The sequence below is a fragment of the Falco punctatus genome, assembly GCF_963210335.1.
Source record: "Falco punctatus genome assembly, chromosome: 2".
NCBI lineage: Eukaryota > Metazoa > Chordata > Aves > Falconiformes > Falconidae > Falco > Falco punctatus.
The window spans coordinates 11,874,491-11,892,133 of NC_137581.1; the positions used below are offsets into that span (position 1 = coordinate 11,874,491).

At 36.9% G+C, this 17,643-nt stretch overlaps 1 protein-coding gene across 7 annotated transcripts in view; it reads right to left on the reverse strand.

The window, feature by feature from the left end:
• SLC36A4 (solute carrier family 36 member 4) overlaps positions 1-17,643 on the reverse strand; it is a 112,737-nt gene that overhangs the window by 23,873 nt on the left and 71,221 nt on the right. The gene's annotated exons all lie outside the window — the stretch shown is intronic.

Sequence of the window (17,643 nt, forward strand, 5' to 3'; positions counted from 1 at the left end):
AGAGGGATTCTAATTTGGAACCTGAGCTACATAACTGACAACAGTAACTGTGAACAACCTTTACAGAACTTAGTCCCAGAAGCTTCCGTTTATTTTTCTACATAAACAAAAGTAATACAGTTTGAGACACCCCCGTATTATATATGCCAGTTCAGGCCAACAGATCATGCTAGAAGTTCTATTACTACAGGGCCATATTTATGCTTTTTTCCTGGCCCAAGCGAGGAGTTCAGCAGTTCTTTCCCTAAAGGACAATATGCCAGTCATCCTTCAGAAGAGTTTTTCCTGTTCTTCATCACCAAGATGAAGAGTGGCTTTCATGCACAAAGCATTTCAGAAGGGATGAGAGGAGGTTCTTACTCAAGCGCTTAAAAAAATCAGTAGATGGTCTGCAGAAACCCTGCAGTCCACCAGATCTGTTGACAAGCTGCGACCTAATGGCCCAGGCTTTAATAAAAGGACTAACGGGGCACACAACTACTCGAAAGCTATGAGGTTTTTTTAATAAAAAGTGCTGCGGTCCCATGCAGGAATCTCAACAGAAATCCCCATTAGCTGCTTATTCACATTGATTTGGCATCTTATTCTCAGTTGTCACGCTGCAAATAAAATTACAACTTTCCAACAGGAAATGTAGAGAAAACACCCATTTTTAGATACAAAATCATCAGTGCCTTACAGTTTCAATAAGACAGAAAAGTTGCACTAGGCTTCTGACATAGCAGCCTAATTTCCAAAGGGAGGTACACCCACTCAAGTTAAGAGGTGGTCAACAGTGTCTTTGTTGGCTGATGTAAGAAACTGAAATTACGACAAATCTCTGCCTGCAATTTAAAAATGTATGAAGCAACACACAACTAAGGAATGGAACACAACTCACTGTCAAAGACATTTTGGCAAAAGAGAGACTTAATTACTTATGGGCTGCATTATTCCATCTACAATCCTTTGTCTCTATGATGTCAAAAGGAAGTAAATAAATTCCAGATTTTCTTGTAATCTTATTACTGATTTTACTAAATAAAATAAAACAACTTTTGTTCTAACTTTCCTTCTGAAGGAAGTTAATAAATTACATTTTAAAAACGTCTTTGACAAATCAGCTTAAATTTTCAAAGAAAATGTAAGGAAATGTGATAAAAAGGCATGGTTTAATTTCCTCCCTAGAAATACGCCAACAAAAGAAGCAGAGAGGAGAAACCACCTGAGGAGGGGTTGCAGAAGCAGCAAGATGGTGCACACAGCCTGTCAAGTGCTGTATCATGCAGTTCTACCGCAGTTTAAATGGCTTTCTGCTCACATTTTCTCAATGTTGGTAAAGAAACATATTTCACTTTTTGATCTGAGCAGACACCGCTTTTGCTACTGGCAAACTTGTTGCTCTCACTTCAAGGGACTGAATGTCAAACAGTTACAAAGCTGCACCAGCGTGAGTAGTTGAAAACAACAGTGCACCGACTGATTCAGATCCTTGCAATAGTAATGCTTTTCTGGAAGCCCTGAATTAGCTGCAGTGAAAGAAATGGAGATGGAAAGAAGTGAAACAAAAGAGAAAGTAATGATTCTCAACAAAAGAAATTATTAGAGTGATGATGAATGCAATAAGGTAAGACACTGTGATGATTTAATATATGGACACCTATAGTATCACTATGGCAGGAGCTCACTGTTCTAAATGCCATATAAAACCATGATCAATTGTATTTCATACAGCTGTTTCCTTACAGAACAATCTCTCATGCCTTCAGGTGCACAAGAATGTCACTTTTGACATCAGCACAATTTTCTTGTAAATAGATATCAACAAACATGGAAAGGCTGCAAGGAGGAGTTAATTTTCTTTTTAATCCTACCATAGAATAAAACTGATGCAGTATCATGCTATTTTTTACAAGCTGCTTTATACTTATTGCATGTAAGTCCCTGCCCTGTAGAATCTATAATCGAACGAAAAGCTAAATATAAGACGCAGTAGTTGCACATCAGGACAAAAATAGCTGCCTACTTTAATGCTAAGCATCTTCATGTTTTGTTAGACTTGTATTATAGTGTCAGAGATAAAAAGGTAGTCTACTCTAGATAAAAAAGTAGTCTACTCTACCTTATTGTTCAACTGCCCACAAAATACTACACTAAAAATGAAAATTGTCAGAAATTACATTGAAAAGCATCCAAAACAACTTCATTTCTCCATTCGAGAAAACAAAAATAAATTTAAAGAAAATCCTTTCCTGTATAATACTATAGCTTAATATGGTATAAAATAGAAACTTCTGAAATTTAGTGGTGTTGCTGGAGGCTCATACTTTTAGAAAATACCTACTTCAGTTAAGTACAGAGGAGCAGCCTGAAGCGCCTGACAAGCTGTAATCAGTATCGTAGCACTGCTTAGTTATGCCTTAACTATGCACTGTGTGACGTAGCAGCTGCAGAATGGTGACAATCAAACACTATCCAAATAAGCACACTTTTTACATCAGAAGTGTTGGCACAGGAACACTTTGTAAAAATAGTTTTATTTTTTTTGTATTTAGAAAACCTCTTTGTAAAAACACAGTACAGTAGAACTTGCAAGTTCTGGCCATTATTCAAGATTCTACCATGCTAAAGACAGGAAAAAAACCCACACGTGCTACCAATGTAAAGGCCAAGAAGTTTGATTTTCTGCTTCACAGTTGCCACTGACGGATACTGAACTAACTGCAGAAAGACTAACTGAAATCAATGCAACATAATTTCATCCCCCAGATTTGCTGTGGCCGAATTTTCAAACACGGGTCCTCAAAAATATTCAATATGAAATCTTCCCAGTATTCTATCTCTGCACCATGGCATCTAAATACACTGCCTGCTTTCCTCACAGCCTGATCACCTGCAGCAGCGTAAGACAAAACCACTGAAATCAATCTTAATGGCACATTGCACTAAAATATCGGCTGTGTATATGTGAACATCAGAGTGTTTCCAGACAGTCAAAGCTAAATACCACTTTGGCACCTCATCAGATCATAAATTGCTTCTTACCGATGAGCAGAAATTTAAAATTATTTACATATATTAGCCAAGAATAATTCAAGACAAGTGTCTTAATGGCAGCATTTAACCTAAGTATCAGACACAGAGCAGCGTGACTTGAAGAACAAAAATAAATCCTCAGGGATTTGCAATATCCTAGGATAGCAACAGGAAAACACCTGAAAAAAACACCTGTCTCATAAGCATCTAAACTTTCTCAAATCTAAGTGCTTTAATACTTGAAATTTTTAGACCTGGAATACTTTCGGAGATCAATTTTTAAGTTATATTTTCCCAGTTCTACAGGGTTGAATCTTTGGCTGCCAAGAAGTGAAAGAACTTCAGCATCTTGTTCAGCATTAATGAAGTCGACACTTGAATGCCAAAGTAGAGATGGTGAAAATTGGAATAACAGAGTTTATTAAGATGCAGATCAGAAGGAAAAGCAGGCATGGGAATGATTTAAAAACTGATCAGATTAGTCTGTGCTAGGAGAACAGAAAATGTAGAAATACAGTTAGATTTTGTGGAGGATGTTTCAAAAATTCAATAGCTAAAAGCCAGACTGAGTTGGAAAGGAAGTGAAAAATAAAGCTTGACAGACTATTTATTTTGGCTCATAAGCCTTTGCTTGAAAAGAATACAGTATCTTACTCAGATATCTGTGACTTTGATTTGGGCTAAGGTATCCATCCTGTTCAACGAAAGATATTTCAATAAATGCTAAATACGGTCTTAGGAGACAAAAGTCCTCCCTACATTAGCTGTACCAGGGACAGACAAAGACACTCTAAACTGTAGGAGCTCAAAATAAAGCAAGGACTATATTCTGCATCCTTATTATACAGATGTATTTTTAAGGCCCTGGTCTTGACAAGCATAATATAGAAGAGTTAGTGCTGTTGTTTTCACTGCCCTAGTGGCCTATTTACGAGTAGGAGTTCTTACTTTAGATTTCTAATATAAATGCTTTTCCCAAATCTTTAGCAACCTGAAGAGTATGTAGGCATAAATAATGTGTATGACATTATACAAACGTATATATTTCTATATTGGTTTAGTCTGGGATGGAGTTAATGATCTTCTCAGGAGCTATTGCGGGGCTGGGTTTTGGCTTTGATGGGGCTTTCCAGTTCCTCAGGCTTCGCCAGCAAAAAGGCTGGAGGGGCGCAAGGAACTGGGAGGGGACACAGCCAGGACAGCTGACGCGAACGAGCCAAAGAGGCATTCCATAGCACGGGGATCATGCCTGGTATATATACCTGGGGGTGGCCAGGGCAGGTGGATCATCGCCCAGGGACTGGCTGGGCATCGGTCAGCGGGCGGTGAGCAGTTGTCTTCTGCACCATGTGCTCCTTCCTTCTGTTCCCTCTGGATTTTATTCCTTCCCTTCCCCTGTTCATTGTAACTGTTATTGCCATCACTGTTATTATCGGTCTTCCATTTTTATTCTGTAACAATTATTAAATTGTTCTTATTTCAACCCTTAAGTTTTACATTCCTTTCCAACTCTCCTCCCCATCCCTCGGGGTGAGGGGGGTGTGAGCCAGCAGCTGTGTGGTGCTTAATTACCGGCTGGGGTTAAACCACAACACAGATACAAAATGTTGTATGCTCTTTAGATAATAGGAAGGGTTAAGACTGTACAGACAACCTTGATTTTATGGTTTCTTGATGTCAAAGCTTCGTAGCAAGGCCAAGGAATTGTACAAGGTATCACAACTGGAGACTGACTTGAACACAAAAGTGCATGCTGCTTATTGAATATGCTTGACTTTTAAAAAATAATGGCAACTTTTCCAGATAGAAATCCATTCAATTTTTCATCACTCATGCCATCATGGACATATGAAAAACATATAATCTATGAATGTTTGGTATCACCCACACAAATGTATTTAATCAACAGAAAAAAGGCTGCACAACACCAGTAACAAGAAAAAAAAAATCCTAAGTTTTATTGTGGTAAATGTTGATTTTCTAGTTGTTTGATTTGATTAAAACATAAGAACCCCATATTTAACACATTTTTCTTTTCCTCTCTTCTCTGTTTCAACAAAAAACTAAAATCACATACCCCATCTTCAACTTAAGTAAGCACCTACACTGACAGACCCCATCATCACACTCAGGTGTTTTCTGCTCACACTACCTTTAAATAACTTCCTCATCAGCCTCATAAAGTTTAACAGTACTTATTTCATGGGCACAATTTAAATGCAGAATTTCCATGTAGTTTGTTTTAACTGGAATAGTAAAGCCATTCAATTAAAGCAGCACAGATAAACAGCAGGGAGAAACTCAACCTCACTTACAGCCTTTAAAAAAAACATGCCACAAACTTGTGCTTCACTTGCTCTAAGTCACCACTTCAAATGTTTCAACCAATATTTGTGAGCGCTTTTTCTAAACCGGATTAGGGAAGCAATCTATTTATCACCTTCTACTGCAATTATCTGGCAACCTGTCAATGCAACACAATTCATTAAAGCTACATATTACACAAACCATCAAGTGCTCCACAAGGCTAGGTGTATCACTGAAGCTCCTCCAGTTTCTCCAGCTGAGGTCAGAGTAGTAGCCAAGGTTTCTGATTCTACAACAGCCTTAAGCTTTCCCTTAGGCGTGATAATTCTGCAACCGACTCACGGAAATCCTGACAGTTGATCAAACAAAATTAAGACCTGAAGCCTAGAAGGAATGGCCAATTGTGCCTCAAAACAGCCCTTCAGATTGAAAAATGTTATCCATGATGCATGATGATTCTCTGCTTTCCTCCAGGAAGAGTCAAGAGTTACTGCTAACGACGGACAGGGACTGCCCCTTCAAGCAGCCAGTTTCTTTCTTTTCTTCTATTTTTCTTAATCTAGCTATCACAAATGGCAGCCAAGGCATTACACAGTGTTTTAAGGTCAATCAAGTAAATACCATGGTTGTATTCCATTTCTAAAAGCCACAGGTACACTGTCTTTAAGCACATTTAAAAACTATAACCGCTAAATCCTACTCCCCAACACACTTTGTCCCACAGGATTTCCAAGTGATCAGCACCAGAAATGCACAAAAATCCTTCACCAGGCCCACCAGGTATTTCCAATAGGTTTTGCCTTCCATGAGTACCTTGAGAAGCCAGTGCTAAGGGCAATCAGGGATTCTCTGCTGTTCCAGGTATGAGAGGAATGAAGTTTCCACAATGTTTTCCAATGTAAATGGAAGCCTCCTGAAGAACTTGATTTAAACCAATGCAGTGATAATTAATACGGAAATGATACACATCTGTTCCCTTAGGATGTCACAATTCTTTTGTTGTTTGGTTATTTGTGGGGGTTTTGTCCTCAATAGTAATGTCCTGGATGTGAAGTATACTGAATCTATTTCTGTTTTTCATTTTTTTCTTCTACAAAAACCACCCAAGAAGTGTCTCTGCGTTCAAAAACATTTATATTAGCAAGGACTAGTGTAGATATGCATCACCTGTTTCTTTCATCCCTTTATTTGCTCCTTTTGTCTACCAACTCACAAAACTTCACAGAATCAGTTTTCTTTGCTCCTCTGAAGATGGAGAAGGTACGAAAATTATTTTGGTTTTATTATTTGGTTTCATATGTGGATATTTCTTTTTGTGCAGAAAAGAACTGGACATCATTTCTTCAATGTCACAGGTGTCCTCCTTTATCAGCTGAAGTAGATATGCTTAAGAATCATTATTAATTATCAGTAAGAAAATCCTGAGGAAGATTTTCAGCTTCATTCATTGGTTTAAGAAGCCTGAATTTAAAAAATGCAGCAATGATGCCACGGCTGTAATGTACATAATACATGTCTTGCTGCATAATCATTTCTAACTTGAGCGCAATGAAACATCTCACAAATACTCTTTAATAAGAACTTGTGCATGGTATAGGTGATACCAATGAAGATTTCATGACATTAAAAATCACACTACTATGAAATTTTACAATGCCATGTAAAGAACAAGGTTTTGAAGCGAACAGTTTTAGAAAAATGCTGAAAAATCTCTCCCCAGATATAGAAAAATGCTGAAAAAAATCTCTCCCCAGATAACTGCGCTCCCCTTGATAATCCATTCTGCTCCTGACACTCACAATACAGCTCGGTTCCAGCATTGTTAAACATCTTGCTTCTCTACTTCCCCTTCTTCTACACGTTCTTACAAATTGAACAATGTGGTGTAAATCATCACTGCACTAGATATTTGTGCCAAGTTTTGTTCTAACTTTTAAACAATGTGCTGTAAGCTATTTTACTTCCTTGGCTGCAACAAATTGTTTCCTTTACAGAGAGTTCATATATCACACTTTTTTTTTTTTTTTTCCTCTAGACATATTCACAGTATATGATCACAGGTATTTTCATTATACCATTGCTCTATTTAAACCAAATGTTAATTTCAGATATGCATGAATGTGGATGCAAAATGAGTGGCTTAGTACAGCATGACATTTTAGGACAAGTTTGTGGTAACCGAGTAATCAACATCATTATATGTTTCAAGTGTTACTGTTTTCTGAAGGCAGTCAAACCTGCAAGCCCAATAGCATTTTACAAATACTTATCTACTGTAAGAGCAATGTTTACCTAACTAATGTTTGCAAGGCGCCCTACAGACACGATGCCTGCATGTGAAACACCCACATCAATTGTACACATTGGAAATGCCTTTGGAAAATAATTTCATCACATTATTGCAGAAATAATTACAGAGAACTCTGTGACCTGTGACTGAGGCATTCCAACATATACCACTTTAGCAAGACAATTCTCCTGCATTTTTCTCAGGACCACTTTAAAAAAAAACAACAGTAACTGTTAGAAGAATTAAAATGGGAACATTCACTTCACTAAAAAAAAAAGAAAATAGCAGAATTGACTCTCCATGCAATGAAAAGTGGAGCACATTAAGATCTAGTCACATAATATATAAAAACAAGCATAAAATGAAAGGAAAAAAAAAAAGTTTTCACATGCCTGATAGTACATTCCTGTACAGAGTTTTAATTGGGCTGAATTTGGAAGATTGAATCACCATCAAGAAGCACCTATACACACTATCTGCCTCATCATCAGATATTTCAACAACATGAGATATGCTTATATAGAGAAAAAAATCTTGGTAATGTTTTAGATGTATTTTTAAAATGAAATGATTGTGTATTTTTTCTGCCTGCAGTCATGTAGTTCACTAATTATTACCTGTTTCTCAAACTTTTTGCTACACCCGCTACTTTGCCTGAGTACCTATGACCTACCACAGCCCTCAAAGCAGAAGCCAGCCCCTCTAGGATTTGAAGTTGCATTCATAACCTCCCATGGGAATTTGACAGCACTGACACTCCTGATTTTAGCATGAGAGGTAGGTGTCTAGCATCAAGCCAAATGAGTGTGGTCTTGTGATTTAAACTAGCTAGGGTAGATCTGTGTGACTCAGGGAAAAAAAAAAAAAAACAACCAAACATAAGATAAAACATTATGCAGTTCTACCACAGACCAAAACAGCCCATTTTGAAAAGTTTTGAAGTCTGCAATTTTGAGTCTTTCCTGAATGGTAACAGGCAACTCCTGAGGAGGCTACAAATTTTTTTGGTAGTAAAGAGATTCCCAGTTCATTCCTGCAACACCATTCCCATTGCCTACATAAACAAGAACTAACAAGTACAGCTGTAGGAACAATTTTTGCCTATCTAGGTCTCAAGACAACAGGAACCAGCAGTTAGAGAAGAAAAATGCTATGGGAAAGGGGAAAGCCCTATACTCTTCAACAGGCTGGGAGAAAGAGCAGCCTAGAGCAGGGCAGGACAACGGAGTTTCAGGTCCTGCTTGATGGCACAGGAAGGTACAGACAGCCACTCTTCACTGCTAGGAACTACTCAGAAACTACAAGTATTTGTAAAACATGACAGACATGATTCCAACAGCTACAACCAATGTACAAGAGCTATGTCCTTTTATCACCTCTGCTGTTCAGTGTATGTATTGATTTTAAAAACATTTTCAAATGACTACAAAGCTGAAGGATTACATCTGTCTTCTTGGCTAGGGGGAGATGTTCCAAATTTGCTGGATAATCTCACAGTAATAACAAAACAAAACTAAAAAGAATAAGGAAAGACATTTCCTCCTTCCTCTCTGACAGATATCAGGAACTAAACTATGAAATCCCTATTCGAACATCTGCTGGATGTCAGAAATGCCAACCACCAAACAACTACCACTTTTCTTCAGTTAAATTTGTTGGGTGGCTCAGCACTTCAGACACATCAGGGAAATTTCTGGATTTAGACTGTATTACTTGTAGGCTTTCATTCCTTAAAATATTGTCCACCTTATAAACCTAGAGAATAAATACAGAAATATAAAGAATTTAGACGCATTCTACCGTGTTGAATACTTAGTATTTGGCTGGCCATAAATATAAAAAAAAAAATTATGTTTAGATGATAAGTTCTCTGTTATAATGAAAAAGGAGTTTTAGGAACTGGCTACATGTCAGGTACCAGACCTCCCTAATCAAGGTGTAATTTTCTAAGGGGTTATATGTTTATTTATATATCTATTGTTCCACTGGGTTGTGGTTCACAGTCTTATACAGGAAATATTACTCCTTTTTCAACTAAAACTCATACGGGTGCTCATAAGTGTAAATGTGAGTTTTACCCTTCTGATCCTATCTTCTTAAACATTCTCTATTTTAAATGCCTCAGAGCGTTAGGCTGAGTTTTCAAAGTGCTGAAGTAGCTTGGAGAACAAGCAGATCTGAAATCTGAAGAAAAAATGCTTTTAAAATACTTAAATGCATTTTAAAATGGTATTTTTAGATCCAAAGGACATACATTTGCATAGTTTACAAACATACTGCTATGTGTTTGACAAAGGGCCACAAAGATGAGTAAGGGATTGGAGCATTTTTCATGAGAGGAGAGGCTCAGAGAGCAGGGACTGTTCAGCCTGGAGATGTCTCAGGAGGATCTTGCCAATACGTACACACAGCTGATGGGAGGAAGTAAAGAATATTGAGTCAGCGTCTTCACAGTGGTGCTGCCCTGCAACAGGACACGAGGCAGTAGGCACAAACTGAAATAAAATGATTTCTTTTTGGAGAGGAGAAAACATCTTCCCTGTGAGGGTCAAACACTAGAACTGGTCATCCAGAGGGGCTGCACAGTCTCCATCCTTGGAGGTATTCAAAATCTGCCTGGACACAGCCTGGAGCAGCCTGTTCTTGCTGGCCCTGCTCTGAGCAGAGGACCAGGGCTGGCAGTTTCCATGGGTGCCTTCCTACCTCCAATGCTGTGCGATTCTGTATTTGTTTTCATGTTGTAGAAGAATGATTTTGTCATTTAATTGTATAATGGAACCACTTATATACAAGTGCTATACATCTCAGTTTTTTTCCAGCTTTTTCCTTTTCCCCCCTTGTTGGAAATAGGGCCTGGAAAGGGGCATAAAATAACATAGACATACACGAACACTTAGAAGATCAGTATTTTCAAAAGCAAAGTAAAGTGTTGGCTTAGAATAAAAATAACTTGACCATATGAAGTATATAGAGTTGCGCAGACAGATTAGAAGAGCACAAGTAATTTAAATGGTAACAGTGAACCCAAAGTAAGAGAGAAGAAAGGTTAACTTTATAAAGCATGAACTGAAAAGCACAGGAAGTACTTGCATTAACTCAGTAATATAAGCATTTACCTTTTTCAGTGTAGCATGATAGCTAACGAAGGTTTAACAGGCTGCATATTTCTCTACTCTGATTTTTGTATACTTCTAAAACAAACTGAGTGAAAGGAATATAACATACAGACTTTAAAAACTTACATGGTTGTAATGTACGTACCAGCTTTATTAACAACATAAAAATCCATGGTTTATACTAACCTAGACACCCTGTGTCTAATAATCTCAATACAAAAATTCTTTGTAAATGATCTAAGTGTGTCCCTTTGTTTCTACAGTCTGAACCGTTCAACTAGCAACAGGAAAAGGGGGGATCTACCGCACAGCAAGCAAAACCAGAGTACATGTAATGAGTCCTGTGTGCTAAATGGCACTGATTATCTAGAATTCCAAAGTACATAATAATTAGGATATCTCTTGAGAGTGCTTGGACAAATAAGTAGGTTGCAGGAACCTCAGATGGTAACAAAGGAACATCTACTTTTTTGCAGTATGTATCTGCACCACCAGCTCAGTGGCCATCCCCTACAAAGCAGACAAGGCACAATGAAGACAGTGTAAGTACCATGTTTTACATCTCCTCTACACAAAAAAAAACTCAACCCAACACCAAAAAAAAAGCCCATAAACCACCTCTAACAAAAACCCCAACAAACTAGCTTTGCTACTTTACAAGTGAAAGATGCTATTGATGTAGAACAGGGAAAACAGAAATAACTGTTTTTCCACATAAAAAAAAACTGAATGAGATTTAACATTCATGAAGCCTCAAAACCAACATCTGGTTTCCAACAGTAGAATGTAATGTTCAGTTCTTCCATGAATATGTCATATCCCAACTGAATATTGTAGTATGAGAACATGGGAGAACATTTTACAAGTCAGGAAATGATGAAGTGAAGGTTTCTCATCTAAGCAAAGATTCTGTTGCTACAGAAAGATGGTACAGAATTGTGTTGTGGATAAACAGAAATATTCAGCCTTTAAAATCTCTGATACATTTAAAGCAACCTTTTTCCAACAGTTTTGCATGCAATTGGTTAGCATCCATAACTATATTTTACAATACAATTTAATTAAACATGTAAGCCATTAAATACAATTTTGCTACAACCAGAAAAACTCCACAGGCTTTGTGCACACCTAACAGCACAGGGTGACTGGACTTGTCTGGACCTATATTAGCCTGAGCTGACTTTAGCTTGTTTTAACTGTGAGAGCAATTCTCCAGCCATCAAGCAGTCAACTTTTTTTTTTTTTGCCTAACTTGTTCCAGCTTAGATCTGTAACTGCAAGGTATGTTAACAATCTAGCAACTCGTGTACCTACTGAGTAACCCTACATTGTGTATAGCAACTTCACATTGTATATAACTTTTCTGTAATAATTCATTTGGACTATGAGCATTAATATCATTATAACGACTAATAACAAATGCATTGTATTTTAATTATATTCTTAAAATATTAGACAATTAATAAATCCTTGCACCTGTGTACAATGTGTTCTTAGTCCAAAGCAAAATTTTGAGTGTAAAAAAGAATGAAATTTAGGAATAATTTCTAATGGAGACTTGAGGCAACTGTATGTATCATCACGTGCTCTGCTATTGTATCACAATAAAGAAGATATTACTGATTACAGAACTTCAGTCTTAATACAATATATGTTGGTTTCACAAAGCTAAAATAGCAAGTTTCAGAATAAACTTCAGATAATTTAATTCAGATCAACAGCATTTTGCCATTGGTACTAGTCTGATTCCACACCTGTACTTACAGTAGCTGTTACATATTTTTCTTTCTAACATACCACCTCAGACACACTAAGACTTTTGTCCCTTCATAACAATTAATATCTTTCTCCTCTCTAAAATAAGGATTCATCTTTTTCCATTCCTCCCGTGGGAACTGCTACAGCTCCCAGATTTATTCACCCACCTTATGCCTCAGGATCTATAAAAACCACACATGAAGACTCAGTTCCAAACCCTTTGTTCAGTTCACAGGCTTGGGATTGCACCAATAACTAGGAAGATTATTTTCGCTAAACTACTAAGTAAAACTTTCATTTATGCTATTTTACTATCTACTGATAAGCATCCACATTTACGGAACAGAAAAATCTTATAACTACATTATAGTTTTCATCTTTCTCATACATGAAGTTCACTGGAAAGAAATGGAAACTGAAAGATAGCTGCAACTCAATCCGTAAGACATGACTGCTATTCCATTATATAGCATTTCAGTATAAACACAGGGTAAGCAAACAAGACTTAATTCAGATGCTGCAGCAACTCTGCCACTGCCAGCAGCGTGCAATGAGCCCGGTTTTGAATGATTTTGCTGTCTTCACCTCTGTATTGTGAAGGCATCATCTTTAAGAGAACTCTGTATTTGATACTGAAATAGACTTTTTTGTCAAATAATTGATCTTTTTATCATTTTTAAACCATACTTTCATGTGTCCTCTCTTGTAGTAGAAGCAAGCCACTTACAGACAAACTTTAGGAGAGAATGAAGCCCAGCACTAAAAAGCCAGGGATGCACACAGTACTGTTGAGGACCATAAACGAGTCAAGACTTGTGCCCTGGTCCTAGTGCATTTTCTTTTAACTGTAAGTATATGGAGTGGTTTTAGTCCAACACTGCTATACCACTTGACATTTCTAAACAGAAGCTGAAAACCACTATACGTACATATCCTATGATCAACCTGGAATGGCTCTGATAGCATAAGGCCTGAAAGAAATGTGCAAAATCGTAGAAAGCTGGGAGAAAAAAAAAAAAAAAAAAAAAAAAAAAAAAAAAAAAAAAAGGTTCCTTATACGAATCTCTGCATTACACACTTCGGAAAGGAATTCTAGTACACAAAATCTAATCATATTCCCAACACGAGCAGTTGAAAAATCAGTTCAAATGCCTATTACAAGGAAAACGATTGCTTAGTTTTGAATCCTCTGCTGTTTCTTCAAAGGGTAAGAAGCTCCTGCCTGTACCTGTAAATCTAGTTATTTTAAAAGAGCAACTGCTCATCACAGAGGTTTAACCATCATTTACACTACTGCAGAATGTTTTCAACTCAAGGAAAGCTCAGACCCTGAAGCCTACACTTTTAAATGAGGCAACCAATTGCAAAATGTAAAGTCCAAATTTGTTTGTCCCCAAAAGCATAAGCACAATATTGAAGTAGACTTATGCAATTTGTCTCAATTTCTACATAAACATAGCAAAAAATGCAACTAAATTTTGGAATGTAGAAGCAAAAAAAAAAAAAATATTTTTTGCTCAGAACAACCAAGATTTGAACTTGTAAATAAAGAAGCTTAATACATCTAAGATAATCAGTTCATGCATTGAACAGATTAGCATATACAACACTAACAGTTACATTGAACTGCTTTGGTCTCTCCCTGTGTGAACAGCAGTAGATTACAAGGGAAAAGAGTTCCTTGGGACCAGAAAGAAATATTCCCAGCACCATCAACACTTCCCCACTCCTGGAGGCAACAAGTCTCTAGGAAAGAATGAAGGTACCATCTTTTTCCTGCCATTCAACCATCTGCCCCCACTTCTCTGTGCATAACCTTTCATCATAAAACATTCCTTCCCTACCTGAGCTCCAGAAATTCCCAAAGCCCCAACAGCCTGTTTTAATCTTTACCATCATCTCTCTTCTCACTGAGTCAGAGGTCAGGCAAATAAATCACCTGCTTTGTAGCAGTGCTGCAGTCAATACCAGTACCCACTATTAGAAAGCAAAAAAATCACCAGCATTTTTCCAAAATCTTGCTCTTTTGCATTATAGCTTCCTCCATTACAGCTCTACACTGACTAAAACGGTTGTGATCAAGACCAAAGTGTAATCATCTGAGAAGGCTATGGAATTATAAAATTAAGGGAACTACAATTATATACTCAATTACCCAGTTTCATTATTTAAAAAAAGCTATTATGTCATAAGAAACGCAGTTCTACATTATAACCTGTAGTAAACCACTTCACTGTATGTTCTATATCAATTCAAGGTCAAACTAATTTACATTTTAAGTAATTCATTGTTTTTTCACTGTAAACAAGTCCCAAGATTCTGGTGCAACCTTAGAGTTCAAGAAATAACTAACCACATAATGAAATCATCAACCTCAAAAAGTTCACATTAGTCTACAAACAAGAGATTATCACTCCAATCAAAACAATTCCTTTGCTCCAAAATTTAAATAGTACCCTCTGTGCAAAAATACCCCAATATAAAAGTAAATCAACACAGAAGGACTTCTACCAAAATGGAGAAAAGCAAAAAGAGTTAAGTTTAGCTTTATGAACTTACAGCTACTAAATATGAAAGAATTACTTAGATACAGAAGTTGAAAATTATGTTTGTTTCTATAAATTCCCATGTTCTCAAAACATGTACTTATTACCAATGATTCAGTCCCAATATTTCTGCAAGTAAAACACCTATAAATATTAAAACAGTCTCCTTCAAAATTACTTTTTCCCACACTTTTTTATTTTAACACTATATACGGTGGAATTTTTTTAGAAAGCATTGTAGTTTTATATATTAGGAAACTGTAATTAGGTAACCACTTATGTGAAACTCCAAATTTTCCATGGTTTCATGCACACGCAAGAAATGAAAAAGGATTTTAAACTGTTGTGTGGTGCAGGAATTTCAAACAAATTAACCTTCTGACCACAAAAAGAAAGGCAAAAGAAAAAATAGAAATTGGTAATAAGAGACCTTGAAAGGACATACAAGCACAGTCTCTTCCAAACCCTCTCAATACATGCTAGTAGCCAGATGAAATATTTAATAGCCTGGGCAACACTGGAGATCACAGCACAAGTGAGTTGCAAGGAGAGGACAACAACAGTATAACAGCTTTTTTTAAAAGAGCAGGTGTTTTCATGCAGAAAAGAACAGTAACAGTAGATCTTCCCTACCTTTTCGTTTTCTGTAGTCCAGTGAATTGCATCAAACACAGATAATACTTTCCTAATATTAAATATCTTCGTGCAGGAGTTACTCTTTCGCACTCAAAGAAGAGTTAAGTGATTCTTGAAGGAATTATTGACACCTCATGTACATTATCCAACTCTTGAAAATATGCACTGTCCTTCTTTGGTTATACCGTCAGCCACGAGCTTCTGTAAAGTCTCTTCAGGGTCCTCTAATTTCAGAGTTATTTGAAGTTTATACACAACAAGCACAGTATCAGGATTTTCAATGATTCCTGGTTCAACCAAGGAATCACCACCACCGAGGGACACATTTTTCTCATGAGCCTGTCTGCCTAGGAGGAGAGACTCCTGGTATCAGACTGTGTTATTGGCAGATTTTTTAAAGTAAATTTTACAATTTCACTGTAACCTCATAGACCACCTTTGCAGAAACTCTGTCACTAGGCACTGGCATGCAGCTGAACTGTGCTCTGTGAAGACTTAAGCAGCAGAACATATACTTCTTAACCCATTTTCCTCAAAGTACTTCTGGCACCATCATCACTGCAGCCAGGAATTTCTCAATAAACAGACTCTGCTAATGGTATACAGACAAATTCTGGCCTTCAATGACCAATTCTCAGGTAGTCACTTAATCATTTGTTTTCTTGCCTGATTTTGTTTGTTTTCTATTGAGATCAAAAGTCTTTACTGACAGGGATACATGTTTTTCTCTGTGCATAAAACATCTAGTCCGTTCACACATCAATTACCGTTTATAATGGCACATGCTTTGTCCTTCATCACACTTTACAGATTAACATACACACCAACTCTGGCCACATCTTTCAAAGGGTACAACCCCCCAGTTATTAATAAACAATATTAACTTATTTGTGCTAGTATTTTACTCTGCTTAAATTTTTTTCTTTAACTTACAATAGCTATCTTTTCCAGTACCCACTGTCCAATATCCATTAATGTTGCACCATTTCTAAGGACAATGAATTTATGAAAGGAGAGAGAGATATCACAAAGTGCTTTTTGTTGAAGAACGGAAAAAGCTATTTGTATTCCTTTAGATAACAATAATGAAACTAAAATTACATGTTAGGTATTTTCATGACTCCAAATATGTGTCAGATGTCTTTGCTCCCTATTATCTAACTGTTTCCCCTCTTTTACACACACACACACACACACATATATATATATATATCAATACATGCACCATCTAAACTCTTCAGTATCAGATAAAAATATTATTGGTATCTCAGCAAGCAGTTTGGTTGACGTTTATTAATAAAAATACTACAGATTTTAAGTGGATCAAGGAAAAGTGGTCTGAAGGTAGGAGAAAGACACTTAGTGGAAGAGAAACACAGAAACTGCCTTGGTATTTTAGTGCATGAAATGCTGCTATGCAAGCATACCACCAATTAGGGGGAAAGGTTAATATATTAGCCATTACGTATGATTTTGATACCAGCTGTTATTGCAGAATTATAGTCTTAGTCTATACACTAAAGACTATAGCCTATAGCGTAAGAAATGCTCATCTACACTCTACTGCTGTGTGACAGAATCCATGAACCTGGCTTTATACATGAGTGGTTAGTCTGCTCCATAAATTTTCTCTCCCTCATGTTTTGTAGCCTGAATGAGAAAGAGACACATATATCTGAATATATGCAACAAAACAACTACTACATACTGTATTTTCCGATTGTTTTCACTGTGATATCATTAGAGAAAATTGTTTTGATTCTCAGCTCGTAGGATAACTACAGTTGTACATAACCCCCAGGCAGCTTCACAGAAAAGCTAACCCCCTTCAAAATGTCCTGTTTTGGAATAGCAAATAGTAATTATATCCTAAATAGAAACTCCTTCTCCAGTTCTCTCTGAAGCATAAAAAGAGATTCAGCTAACACAACACACAGAAAATCAGCCTTATATGAATTATGCTGAATACAGATCA